Below are 13,625 nucleotides of genomic sequence, written 5' to 3' on the forward strand. Positions count from 1 at the left end.
GATCACCTGAGGTCACGAGTTGGAGAACAGCCTGGCCAACATGGTGAAACCCTGTCTCTACTTGAAACACAAAAAACAGCTGTGCTTGGTGGCACACGCTTGTAATCCCAGCTACTTGGTAGGCTGAGGCAGGAGAATTGCTTGAAACCAGGAGGCGGAGGTTGCAGTGAGCCAAGATCACACCACTGCACTGCAGCCTCGGCAACAGAGCAAGACTCCATCTCAAAAAAAAAAAAAAAAAAAAGATTGAGTACATTCATAATGCTGAGTACAATAAATTTCCACAAAACTTATAATGAAATCTGGATCCATATTTCTTCTTGATGGCTTCTCCCGCGTCTTGAGTCCATGATTGACCTTATATTTTATTTCTTCTGCACTCCTGCCTATTCAAGCAATTCATGGCTCTGAAGGAGCGCATTGGCTGGAGATACAGCCTCCTCTTCGTGGGCCTACTACAGTTAAACATTGTCGTCTTCGGAGCACTGCTCAGACCCATCATCATCAGAGGACCAGCGTCACCAAAAATAGTCATCCAGGAAAATCGGAAAGAAGCACAGTATATGCTTGAAAATGAGAAAACACGAACCTCAATAGACTCCATTGACTCAGGAGTAGAACTAACTACCTCACCTAAAAATGTGCCTACTCACACTAACCCGGAACTGGAGCCGAAGGCCGACATGCAGCAGGTCCTGGTGAAGACCAGCCCCAGGCCAAGCGAAAAGAAAGCCCCGCTATTACACTTCTCCATTTTGAAAGAGAAAAGTTTTATTTGTTATGCATTATTTGGTCTCCTTGCGACACTGTGATTCTTTGCACCTTCCTTGTACATCATTCCTCTGGGCATTAGTCTGGGCATTGACCAGGACCGCGCTGCTTTTTTATTATCTACAATGGCCATTGCAGAAGTTTTCAGGAGGATCGGAGCTGGTTTTGTCCTCAACAGGGAGCCCATTCGTGTGATTTACATTGAGTTCATCTGCGTCATCTTATTGACTGTGTCTCTGTTTGCCTTTACTTTTGCTAGGGAATTCTGGGGTCTAATGTCATGTAGCATATTTTTTGGGTTTATGGTTGGAACAATAGGAGGGACCCACATTCCACTGCTTGCTGAGGATGATGTTGTGGGCATTGAGAAGATGTCTTCTGCAGCTGGGGTCTACATCTTCATTCAGAGCATAGCAGGACTGGCTGGACCACCCCTTGCGGGTAATTTAAATACACAAAATACAAACGCTTGTCTACTTTCCCTTATGAATTGTGCTAGCTTCCTGTTCAAGCCATAAAAAAACTTACTGCTGTTTTATATTTCCATTGAATTTTAGAGCTGCCAGGGATTAGAGATTACTTGAGCCAGCCCTCTTGATTTAAATATGAGGAAACTGGCCAGGCACGGTGGCTCACGCCTGTAATCCCAGCACTTTGGGAGATCAAAACCATCCTGACTAATACGGTGAAACCCCGTCTCTGCTAAAAATACAAAAAATTAGCTGGCATGTGTGGTGGCGGGCACCTGTAGTCCCAGCTACTCGGGAGGCTGAGGCAGGAGAATGGCGTGAACCCAGGAGGTGGAGCTTGCAGTGAGCCGAGATCATGCCACTGCACTCCAGCCTGGGTGACAAAGCGAGACTCTGTCTCAAAAATAAATAAATAAATAAATAAATAAGGAAACTGAAGGCCAAAGAATTGAAACCAAAGGACACATGGTAAATTAGTGGTTGAATCAGGACTGGAAGCTGTATCTGCAGTCCAGACTGACCCAGGCTTTTTTTTTTTTTTTTTTTTTTTTTGAGACGAAGATTCGCTCTGTCACCAGACTGGAGTGCAGTGGCCCGATCTCGGCTCACTGCAACCTCCTCCTCCCGGGTTCATGCCATTCTCCTGCCTCAGCCTTCCAAGTAGCTGGGACTACAGGCGCCCACCACCACGCCCGGCTAAGTTTTGTATTTTTAGTAGAGACGGGGTTTCACCATGTTGGCCAGGATGGTCTTGATTTCTTGACCTCATGATCCCGCCCGCCACGGCTTCCCAAAATACTGGGATTATAGGTGTGAGCCACCGTGCCCGGTCGACCCAGGCTTTTTCTGTCACCTTGCCTTCTCTCATGCTAGACAGGAACGCATGGATTTATCACCTTCAGAGCCCACCTGACTTTTGGAATGACAGAAATATCGGACTTCTGTAAGTCATCTTCCCTTCTTAGGAAAGGTATTTGGGAATAGAAAGCAGCACTCTGTAAATACCTAATTGATTTGTATAGAATATTTCCTGTAAGAGGGACATAGGTATGTTTCATAGCTTAGATCCCAAATGGGTCTTTAAAGTGTTGTGATTAGAAATCGTACCCCCTGTCAGAAGATACCTACAGTGGCCAGGCGCAGTGGCTCATGCCTCTAATCCCAACAGTTTGGGAGGATGAGGCGGGCAGATCATTTGAGGTCAGGAGTTCCAGACCAGCCTGGCCAACATGGCAAAACCCCGTCTCTACTAAAAATATGAAAAGTAGCCGGGCATGGTGGCAGACGCCTGTAATCCCAGCTATTCGGGAGGCTGAGGCGGGAGAATCGCTTGAACCTGGGAGGCGGAGGTTGCAGTGACCCAAGATCGTGCCATCGCACTCCAGCTGGGGCGACAAGAATAAAACTCAGTCTCAAAACAAACAAACAAACAAACAAACAAAAACCTAAAGTGAACTCAAGTGAAAATAATACAGTTCCTTCCTACCGAAGAATATTACCTTTTCAAAGAAGTATGCATCGAAATGTCCCAGGTTTTAGGTCCTCTGTGAGGACAGACTTAGCCCAAGAAGAACAAGTATATTGTGTGTTTGTCTCTTTCTCCTCTCCAGTCTAGTAAAGATTTCTGCCCTTAACACCCATTTTTCTTTAGAAACACAAAAGAAAACAAGGAAGGCAATGAAACTGAGAGGCTTCTGAATGGGATGGTCGCCTGGGTGAGGGGCTTATGTCTAGGAAGGATGCTGTTAACGGACGCCATGCTCTCTTCCAGGTTTGTTGGTGGACCAAAGTAAGATCTACAGCAGGGCCTTCTACTCCTGCGCAGCTGGCATGGCCCTGGCTGCTGTGTGCCTCGCCCTGGTGAGACCGTGTAAGAAGGGACTGTGCCAGCGTCATCACTCAGGTGAAACAAAGGTAGTGAGCCATCGTGGGAAGACTTTACAGGACATACCTGAAGACTTTCTGGAAATGGATCTTGCAAAAAATGAGCACAGAGTTCACGTGCAAATGGAGCCGGTATGACACACTTTCTTACAACAACAGCCACTGTGTTGGCTGGAGAGGGATGGGGTGGGCCCAACGGGGACACAAGGAGGTAGAGGAGCCAACCCCTCTACTCCACTTTCAAAACTACATTTTAAAGCCAATGTGTATGTGAAGAGCACTACCAACATCGCTTTTGTTTGGTTTTAAGTTTTCCTTTTTGCTTGTTTTTAAAGCCAACACAAAAAACAACCAAGCACTCTTCCATATATAAATCTGGCTGTATTCAGTAGCAATACAAAAGATATGTAGAAAGACTCTTTGGTTCACATTCCAATATTAAAATAGTGACACGAACTGGCAAAGTGGTTTTAAAAGCTTTCACATGGGATAAATGATTTTCTTTCTTTCTTTTCTTTCTTCGTATGGTCTTGTCAGAATAAACTACTATCTTGAATAAAACAACATCCAACCCAGGTCATTGAAATGAAACTGACCAGTCAAAAAAAAAAAAAAAAGACTTCAATCATTTAAAAAATTCCTAATTTTCAGAAATATGAATAAATAGTTTTTGTTAAACCCTTTGTAAAATACTGAGGTTCCCATTAACAAATTATGGCCTCTGCTTGCTGGAAATGAAGTATAGTTTAAGACCAAACATTTTACTAATAAGCAAATTTTAAGTATATATATAACTTGAACTTCATAAATGTGAAGATTACCACTGCTTTTTATGGCCAGTCCTTACCAGAAGTATTTCAGTACAGAATATACAAAATGGCATTTCCTGTTGCTTTTAGTTATGCAGAAATATGTGACTGTAGTGTCTTTAATTTAAACCACTATTTATTATTAAGTTATTCTAGGATGATTAAAGTAATCAAAAGAAATAAAATCTCAGACATAAGCAGCATTTTTACCTCCTTTCTGCAGTCCTTTAAATGCCTCACAGAATATGTCTTATCTTGTAAAAAATACTTTCATAAAAGGCCAAGTTGTCATGATTCTTCCATTTGATTAAGGGCAACATGTGCTATTTAAAGGGGAAAAAATAACGGATAGCAAATCAGCTTAGCTTTCAAAAATAATTTGTTTTATCATCTAAGAATACTTGAGGAACTTCTTTGATCAGAATTATATTTCATTGAACTGTTAAAGCATTTCTGATTTAAAGAAAAAACCATCTAATTGTTGAAGCATTTCTGTATTTCACATGGGGGTAACAGAGACATTTATGTTACAGTGAGTTACAAGTTGCAATTTACATCTTCTATAACTCACGACTTGATTGCTCTAAGTTGCCAGAGGTATCGGGTAACTGGTCATTGTTTTTGTTGTTGTTGTTGTTTGTTTTATTTATTTTTTTTTTGGAGTTACACTACATGTATAGTATTGCTCATGTTAGCAGTTTTCTGTAAAGAGGACAAGTGTCAGGATAATAGGTGGACTTTTTACTCACCTATTTTACCACAATCTCACCCTGCAGGTGATGGTCAATGCTTGCTGCTCCATCTTTACTCATCATTAATGTTAATTTATGACAACTCGGGGGAAAAACATAACAAGCCTAGTTTGGTTACAGGTACACACAAGCTTGAATATTTCTCTGCGCTGAAAGGAAAAGTGGCATAGTTCATCACCACCTGCTACATTTTGTAGAGCATCTTACCAGCCATAGAAATAGGACAATCTATAAAACTTTGGGGAGGGTAGGGGAGGAAATGACAAAATGTCTGTCAAAAACAGGCATAACCTAAAACAAGGTGGATATAGCAAATCTCTGCCACTGCTTGAGAAGAACTTTGAGCTTGTGGCAGTTTTGCAGACTTACATGACTTCAGCACTTTACAATGTATTTTTACTATGAATGTTCAATACAATTTAATATTTATAACTGATTTCAGAGGGATCTGCTCCATGTCTATTCTGTTACCTGCATGAAAACAGAATGCATGCCAATTTCAGTATGTCAATAATCAAGGTTTTAAATGTTTGGAAGAAAATAAAAACAAGACTGCTGATTTGTTCTGTATTAGTGACATTCTGGTACTTCTAGATTTGCAATACATTTATGGCTTTTTTATTTAAAGAGACTGATTTTCTTCTGTTATAAGATTTTTTTATTGACTCTCACAGCATTCAGTATTTGATGCAATTAAAGTTATAAAAACTCACCAAAGATTCACTCCTAATAAATAATTTTTTAACGTTTATCTTCTGCAAAACCTTTTAACTCTACTAGAGACACATAAAGTTTCCCAAGAAGTGTCTACTGAACTTTTTATTTATTTATATTTACGAGTATTTTTTTTTGAGATGGAGTTTCACTCTTGTTGCCCAGACTGGAGTGCAATGGCACAATCTCAGCTCACTGCAGCCTCCCAGGTTCAAGTGATTCTCCTGCCTGAGCCTCCCGAGTAGCTGGGATTACAGGCACCTGCCACCACGCCTGGCTAATTTTGTGTATTTTTAGTAGAGATGGGGTTTCACCATGTTGGCCAGGCTGGCCTCAAACTCCTGACCTCAGGTGATCCACCTGCCTCGGCCTCTCAAAGTGCTCGGATTACAGGTGTGAGCCATCGTGTGTGGCCTGAACTTTTAAATCATTTTTTCTGGTCATTGAAAGCAGGACAATTTTATTTTATGTTGAGTTTTTCATGCAAATTACAGCACCTTAGAAAAAGACTAAATAATTCAAGAGAAATATTAAGTAATGAATAACAGGAGAGGGAAATAAAAATTAAACAATATAATCAAATGAAGAAGCATGTTTTCATCTAAGAATTAAGAATGAAAGCAGCGATGGTATTTAATTATTAATGAAAAATACATGAATGAAATGATATCATGGTAGCCAGAGTAAGCCTATCAAAAGTCATAAAGGCAAATAGTTAAAGACCACAACCAGTTACAGAGTCGTTCCAAGAACTGTTGCAACCTGTAGGTAAACAGCACAGACTCTACATGCCAGGGGTTGGCAAACTTTTTCTGTAAAGGTCCAGATAGTAAATATTTAAAGCTTTGCAGGCCATGAGGCCTCTGTCTAGTCAACTCTGCCATTGAGGGTCAAAAGCAGCCACAGACAATATATAAATGAATGAATGTGGCCATGTTTCAATGGAATTTTATTTATGGATACTGAAATGTGAATTTCACAAGATTTTCATACAAGAAATATATATTTTTTCAATCACATAAAAATGTTAAACACACACACACACACACACACACAATTAGCTCTCAAGCTGAAAAAAAAAAAATTCTAGCTCCTTCACCACACATCTGTAACACTGGCACAGGTCAGTACCACCAGAAGCAAAGCTCTGAAAACTAACAGTCCTGACTCATGGGAAAGGATTCATTGTGGTCAAAGTAATTCTTAGATCATAACTGCCCCAAAATAGGAAAGATCAAGCAGCTAACACTTTTTCGTTGTTGTTGTTTTGAGACAGAGTCTTGCTCTGTCACGCCGGCTGGAGTGCAGTGGCACGATCTTGGCTCACTGCAACCTCCACCTCCCGAGTTCAAGCAATTCTCCTGCCTCAGCCTCCCAAGTAGCTGGGATTACAGGCATGCACCACCACACCCAGCTAATTTTTGTATTTTTAGTGGAGACAGGATTTTGCCATGTTGGGCAGGCTGGTCTTGAACTCCTGACCTCAAGTGATCTGCCCACCATGGCCTTCCAAAGTGCTGTGATTACAGGTGTGAGCCACCGTGCTTGGCATTATAGCTAACACATTTGTTAATTATGTTTTCTTTTTTTTTTCCTTTTTTTTTTTCTGAGATGGAGTTTCACTCTTGTTGTCCAGGCTGGAGTGCAATGGTGCGATCTTGGCTCACTGCAACCTCCACCTCCGGGGTTCAAGTGATTCTCCTGCCTCAGCCTCCCGAGTAGCTGGGATTACAGGCGTGTGCCACCACGCCCAGCTAATTTTTGTATTTTTAGTAGAGACGGGGTTTTGCCATATTGGCCAGGCTGGTCTCGAACTCCTGACCTCAGGTGATCCACCTGCCTCAGCCTCCCAAAGTGCTGGGATTACAGGCGTAAGCCACCACACCAGGCTGTTAATTATGTTTTCATTTCTCCTGATTATAAAGATTCTGCTTTAAGCTTGTTGACTTCAAGAAGTTTCAGTATAAACCTTATGTAGACTTTCTCTCCCCAAAACTAAAATTATTCTAGTTATAAAAATGAGTTGGGCCGGGCGCAGTGGCTCACGCCTATAATTCCAGCTCTGGGAGGCCGAGGCGGGTGGATCGCCTGAGGTCGGGAGTTCAATACCAGCCTGACCAACATGGAAAAACCCCGTCTCTACTAAAAATACAAAATTAGGCGGGCATGGTGGCACATGCCTATAATCCCAGCTACTCGGGAGGCTGAGGCAGGAGAATTGCTGGAACCCGGGAGACGGAGGTTGCGGTGAGCCGAGATTGCGCCATTGCACTCCAGCTTGGGCAACAAGAGCGAAACTCCATCTCAAAAAAAGGATTAAGATCATGTACTCTTTTAAGACCTATGTATCCGTAACTAATACAAAATGTGTCCAAACCTTTTAACAAAGTTATACATTTTATACTCCAATAGCATGTAATGTAGCTTTTGAGCATTTATTTGCCTTTCCCTTTGCTTAATACCTGGTGATAAAATAGAAAATGGATTCTATGTCAGCATTCTTGTGGCGCAGATTCAAATCACCAGGTGGTATTTATTAGATTTAGATTTCCATACTCCAATTCAACTATTGTAAATTAGAAATCATCATGATCCTTCACCTAGGCATGGTGGCTCACACCTGTAATCCCACCCAGCACTTTGAGAGGCCGAGGTGGGTGGATCACTTGAGGTCAGGAGTTCGAGACCAGCCCAGCCAACATGGTGAAATCCTGTCTCTACTAAAAATACAAAAATTAGCCGGGCATGTTGGTGCACGCCTGTAATCCCAGCTACTCGGGAGGGTGAGGCAGAAGAATCACTTGAACCTGGGAGGTGGAGGTTGCAGTGAGTCAAGATCGCGCCACTGCACCCAAGCCTGGGCAACAGAGTGAGACTCCATCTCAAAAATAATAATAATAATAAAAAATAAGAAATCATGATCCTTATTTTCACAAGTTTGCAAATATGGGGCTCACAAGGAACTAGAGTTTAGAAACCATTGCCTTTAAATCTTTAAACGGTGGCCAGGTGTGGTGGCTCATCCCTATAATCCCAGCACTTCAGGAAGCCAAGGTGAGTGAATTGCTTGAGCTCAGGAGTTCAAGACCAGCCTGGGCCACATGGCGAAACCAAAATTAGCCAGGTGTGGTGGCTCATGCCTGTGGTCCCAGCTACTCGAGAGGCTGAGGTGGGAAGATCACTTGAGCCCAGGGGGCAGAGGTTGCAATGAGTCCAGATGGCACCACTGCACACAGCCTCGGCAAAGAGTGAGAACCTGTCTCAAAAAAGAAAAATTGTAATGGTTATGTACATTACTTAAAATGACTTATTTAAGGAATTCAGACATGTTACATGCAAAAATGATCACTGCTATAAATATACATTGCATTGAGAAAAGAGAAGCTGCCCTTGTTTTCAGATTTGTGTTTATATTGCATGTGTCCTAAGTGAGGGCGATCATAGGTAGAGCTGGGCCAGCCGCCGTTGCATAAGTAAGGAAACTGGGTCCCCCTAGTGTTCAGTTCTCATAATGACTCTCGAAAGGTGCAGAACAAGAAAAGTGGCAAGAGAACTTACAACTTCGCTATCCGTGTAACAACTCACCCAAATCAAAACTACTTCAATGACTATCCGTTTCCTACAGGGAAAGTTAGACGGGAAACCTGATGCCCAGAACATTTCCCCAAATATTATTGAGAAAATACATATTGTGGCCATGTATTTGTGTCATTTATATGCCTTTCCAGCAACTCAAGAACAAGCACGCTAACTTCCCTAACAACTTATACACCCTGGAATTCAACCAAAACTTTAAGTACCTTCTCTGCATCGACACCTCCCATTCTTAGTCCCAATTTTGTCCCTGAGCTCCTGATTTACATCTGCCTGCATGGCAGGTCATGGATATAAACTAGGCATCTTCAACTTAAAGTGTCCTCAGCAGAACTCTGGATCCTCCTCCTCAAACCCACTCCTCCACACATCCAATCGGCTCTCCTTTCTAAATATATCTAGGTGCTGACTGCTTCTGCCAACTGCACCAGGACCCTTGATCCAAGCCAATATCATCTTAGCTGGATTATTACAGTAGTCTTCTAGCTGGCCTGCCTGCTTCCACTCTTGCAACATGCCACCCCATCTTAATTTTCCATACAGTAGCCAGAGTAATCTTCTTACAGCACAAGTCTGACATAAATCCTTGGCAATGAGCCCTGCGTGAACTGCCCGATGGTATTTCTTTTTCCCTCTGCTCCTGTTATACTAGCCCCACTGGCTTTTTTTTTTTTTTTTTTTTTGAGATAGAGTCTCGCTCTGTTGCCCAGGCTGGAGTGCAGTGGCATGATCTCGGCTCACTGCAACCTCTGCCTCCCAAGTTCAAGCAATTCTCCTGCCTCAGCCTCCCGAGTAGCTGGGACTACAGGCACATGCCACCACGCCCGGCTAATTTTTTGTATTTTTAATAGAGACGGGGTTTCACTATGTTAGCCAGGATGGTTTCTATCTCCTGACCTCATGATCCGCCCGCCTCGGCCTCCCAAAGTGTTGGGATTACAGGCGTGAGCCACCACGCCCAGCCCCCCCACTTTTTTTTTTTTTTTTTTGAGATGGAGTTTCACTCTTGTTGCCCAGGCTGGAGTGCAAAGGCACAATCTTGGCTCACTGCAACTTCTACCTCTGGGTTCAAGTGATTCTCCTGCCTCAGCCTCCCGAGTATAGCTGAGATTACAGGTGCCCGCCACCATGCCTGGCTAATTTTTTTTTTTTTGTATTTTTAGTAGAGATGGGGTTTTGCCATGTTAGCCATGATGGTCTCAATCTCCTGAACTCGTGATCCGCCTGCCTCGGTCTCCCAAAGTGCTGAGATTACAGGTGTGAGCCACGACACCCAGCCTCTCTTATTGTTTCTGGAATTGTTCTTCTTGTTGCAAGCTTCAGGCCTTGGCATTTGTGGTTTCCTTTGCTTGGTACTCCCTTGCCTGAGATGTATATGCAGTGTGACCCTTCAATTTGATCACTTCCAAATGCTACCTCCCTAGGGAGGCATTCCTGTCTATCCTATTCAAAATGGTACTTGTTTCTATTTGTTTACTTTGACATTAGGTTATAACAGCATCCACTTTGGGAGGCTAAGGTGGGCAGACTGCTTGAGCCCAGGAGTTTGAGACCAGCCTGGTCAACATGGTAAAACTCCTCTCTACAAAAAGTACAAAAATTAGCCAGGTGCGGTGGCACGTGCCTGTACTCCCAGCCACGTGGGAAGCTGAGGCGGGAGGACCACTTGAGCCCAGGAGGCAGAGGATATAGTGAGCCAAGATCACACCACTGCACTCTAGCCTGGATGACAGAGCAAAACTCTGTCTCAAAAAAAATTAAAAATAAAAATAAAACAAAGCATCTGTTTACTCCTTGACTCTCTGTCTCATCCACTAGTGTATTAGGGTAGGAGTTCTTTGTTCACTGCTGTATTCCCAAGGCTTTGAGCAGGGCCTGGCACCCAGTAGGCGGTGCTCCATGAATATTGTTGAAGGAAAAAATACATGAATGAATGAGTTATAGACTTTTTTCCCCTTTAGTTACACAAGAGAAGAAAAAGATATCTATTGACAGTTACAGCTCAAGAGAGTCTTTGCTGCTATGAAACAGCTGGATAACCACAGGACACTGAAAGCACTGTGCCGAGAACCCACCGGTTCAGCATCTGAGGATGGATGGATCTCAGACTGCCCAGCAGTAGTGTACTATATGGGTGGGTCAGTTGTAAAGAAGAAAAAACTGATCCATGAGCAGACACTAAAGAAAACAGTGGGATGAAATCAATACTGGGTTAAGTATGGCAGTCTGTGAGTTTGAACATATTGCCCCAATAGATTTTGTTTTAACTATTTTCCAGTAGACATTTTTTTTCATAATGCTTTCTTTTAATGCCTCAACTAGTCGCAAGAGCTTTACTAAATATTGCAACTCTTGGCCGGGCACGGTGGCTCACGTCAGTAATCCCAGCACTTTGGGAGACCAAGGCAGGCAGATTGCTTGAGCTCAGGAGTTCCAGACCAGCCTGGACAATGTGGAAAAAATCCCATCTCTAAAAATTAAAAATAAAAAAAATACACCGGGCATGGTGGTGCACACCTGTAATCCCAGCTACTTGGGAGGCTGAGGTGGGAGGACCACTTGACTATGGGAGGTGGAGGCTCCAGTGAGCCATGATCATGCCACTGCACTCCAGCCTGGGCAACAGAGCGAGACCCTATTTCATAAATAAATAAATATTGCACCTCTCTTTTTTTGGTACTAAGGCAGAACTGTACATAGACTGATTTCTCCAACTTTGAGCAACCCCAGATGGCTCTACTTGAACAGAAAAGAAATTGAAAGTTTAATCGTGTATAATCCCTTGTAAACAACCTGGGGGAAAAATGGTTAGGTTCTCGCTGGTGATATTTTACTTCAATGAGGTCATGTAGCACAGTGAAAATAACGAATAACTCAGCATTAGGGAGAATTGGGATCTGATCCCATTTTTGCCATTGGTTACATGACACGCAAGTTTACTCGGCTGCTGCAGGCTTGTGTCCTCATGCATGAAATGGACTAAATAATCTCCACATTATTAATGCTTTACGACTCCGCTTTCCAAAAATGGAAATGCATTTGAAGACAATACCAGGCCCTTGAAAATGAAGAGGGAAGGGTAAAAAACAAGCTGCAACAGAGAATAGTATCAAGCTTTTAAAGAAACAAATTAACACCAAAGTCAGAGGCCCTTACAGTGTCTACACCCTTTCAGCTTGAATGTCAGCACTGGCTGTACGGAGAGAAGATTTACATGACCTTTTCCTGAAATAAGCCTTCCTCTCCTAGTAACTCAATATCACGGGTACATTTTTCCAGGTACACTAGAGTTGGGTACTGCTCTAGAGCTGCACTGTCCAATACAGTAGCCACAAGCCACATGGGGCTGTTGAGCACTTGAAAATGTGGCCAGTTGGAAGTAAGACGTACTGCAAGTGTAACATACACACAGGAATTTGAAGACGGTAAAAAAAAAAAAAAAGGATATAAAATATTCAGCATTGATATTGATTGAAATAATATTTTGGATGCACTGGATTAAATAGAATATACTATTAAAATTAACTCCACCTGCTTCTTTATGCATTTGCTAATACGACTACTAGAAACATTAAGCTTACATAGGTGGCTTGTATTATATTTCTATTGGACGGTGCCATTCTAGATATCCGAATCTACAAAGTGACTGAGATTCAAACTCTTCAATGAAGCACTTTTTAAATGCTCTACTCGAGAGGTGATTCCACTCACTGCTCTGCTGCCGTCGCGGTCCTGACTTTCCAAGGCTGTGCCCAGAGCGCGGCACACGTGGCTCTCACACAGGCAGGCCTGCACGGCACGCAGCAGTGGAGGAGGTTACCCTGGGTCGCTGACGCCAGGGGAAGCCAAGCGACCGACCCCACACGTCTGGGCCCCGCCGGGGAAGTCCCCGGGCGCGGAAACAGGTGGTGCGCCGGCGGTTCGCAGCTGCTGTGCCCGCTGGCCTGGGCGCAGCCGGGGACGGCGACGCGCTTCCTGCCCGGGAAGGGCCCGAGCGCAGGGCCGGCTATAGCGGTCCCGCAGCTGCCTGCTTCGATTTTAGCACTGCTGCTCCCAAGAGGGAGCAGCGCGGCCCTCTGTCCCTCGTAGGGCTTGAAATGTAAATTATTCATATCAGGGGAATGTGTGCTTCAAAAAGCAAGCTGGACAAGAACCGACGGGTAATCCTCGCCAAATTCTTCTATTTAACCCTCACCATTAAAAGTCTGAGGCCTGAAAAATCTCTTGACTGGAGAGATATTAACTCCACAGGTAACCGGGATCAGGATCTACGACATAAATGAATCAAATTCACTGATTTCTAAGATTATGTAGACAGTAGAAAATTATTAATCCTTTTTATTAGTTCAATACTTCATTCAGCATTTGCAGAGCAAAATCTGCTTGGATTTATTTACTGAAAATTATCTTCTAAAACTACAAAGATTTAACCATAGTACATAAAATTTAGTTGCAGTAGGCAAATTATATTTTTAAGCTGAACCCTAAGAAATTGTCCAAAAATATGTACAATAGTTATACACAGCACTTATGATTGCTGAATAAATGCATCATATAAAATTTAGTTCAGTTTTTAGCAAGAGTGAACGATTTCTTAGATGATTTTTCTCCTGGTCTCATAGTGCAGAGTA

At 42.9% G+C, this 13,625-nt stretch overlaps 1 pseudogene; it reads left to right on the plus strand.

Annotated features, from left to right (window-relative positions):
- Positions 1 to 401: 401 nt before the first annotated feature.
- Positions 402 to 3,471, plus strand: LOC107972363 (monocarboxylate transporter 7-like; annotated as a pseudogene).
- The last annotated feature ends 10,154 nt before the right edge of the window (positions 3,472 to 13,625 follow it).

This window comes from Pan troglodytes, chromosome 19, assembly GCF_028858775.2.
Source record: "Pan troglodytes isolate AG18354 chromosome 19, NHGRI_mPanTro3-v2.0_pri, whole genome shotgun sequence".
NCBI classification, from domain to species: Eukaryota; Metazoa; Chordata; class Mammalia; order Primates; family Hominidae; genus Pan; species Pan troglodytes.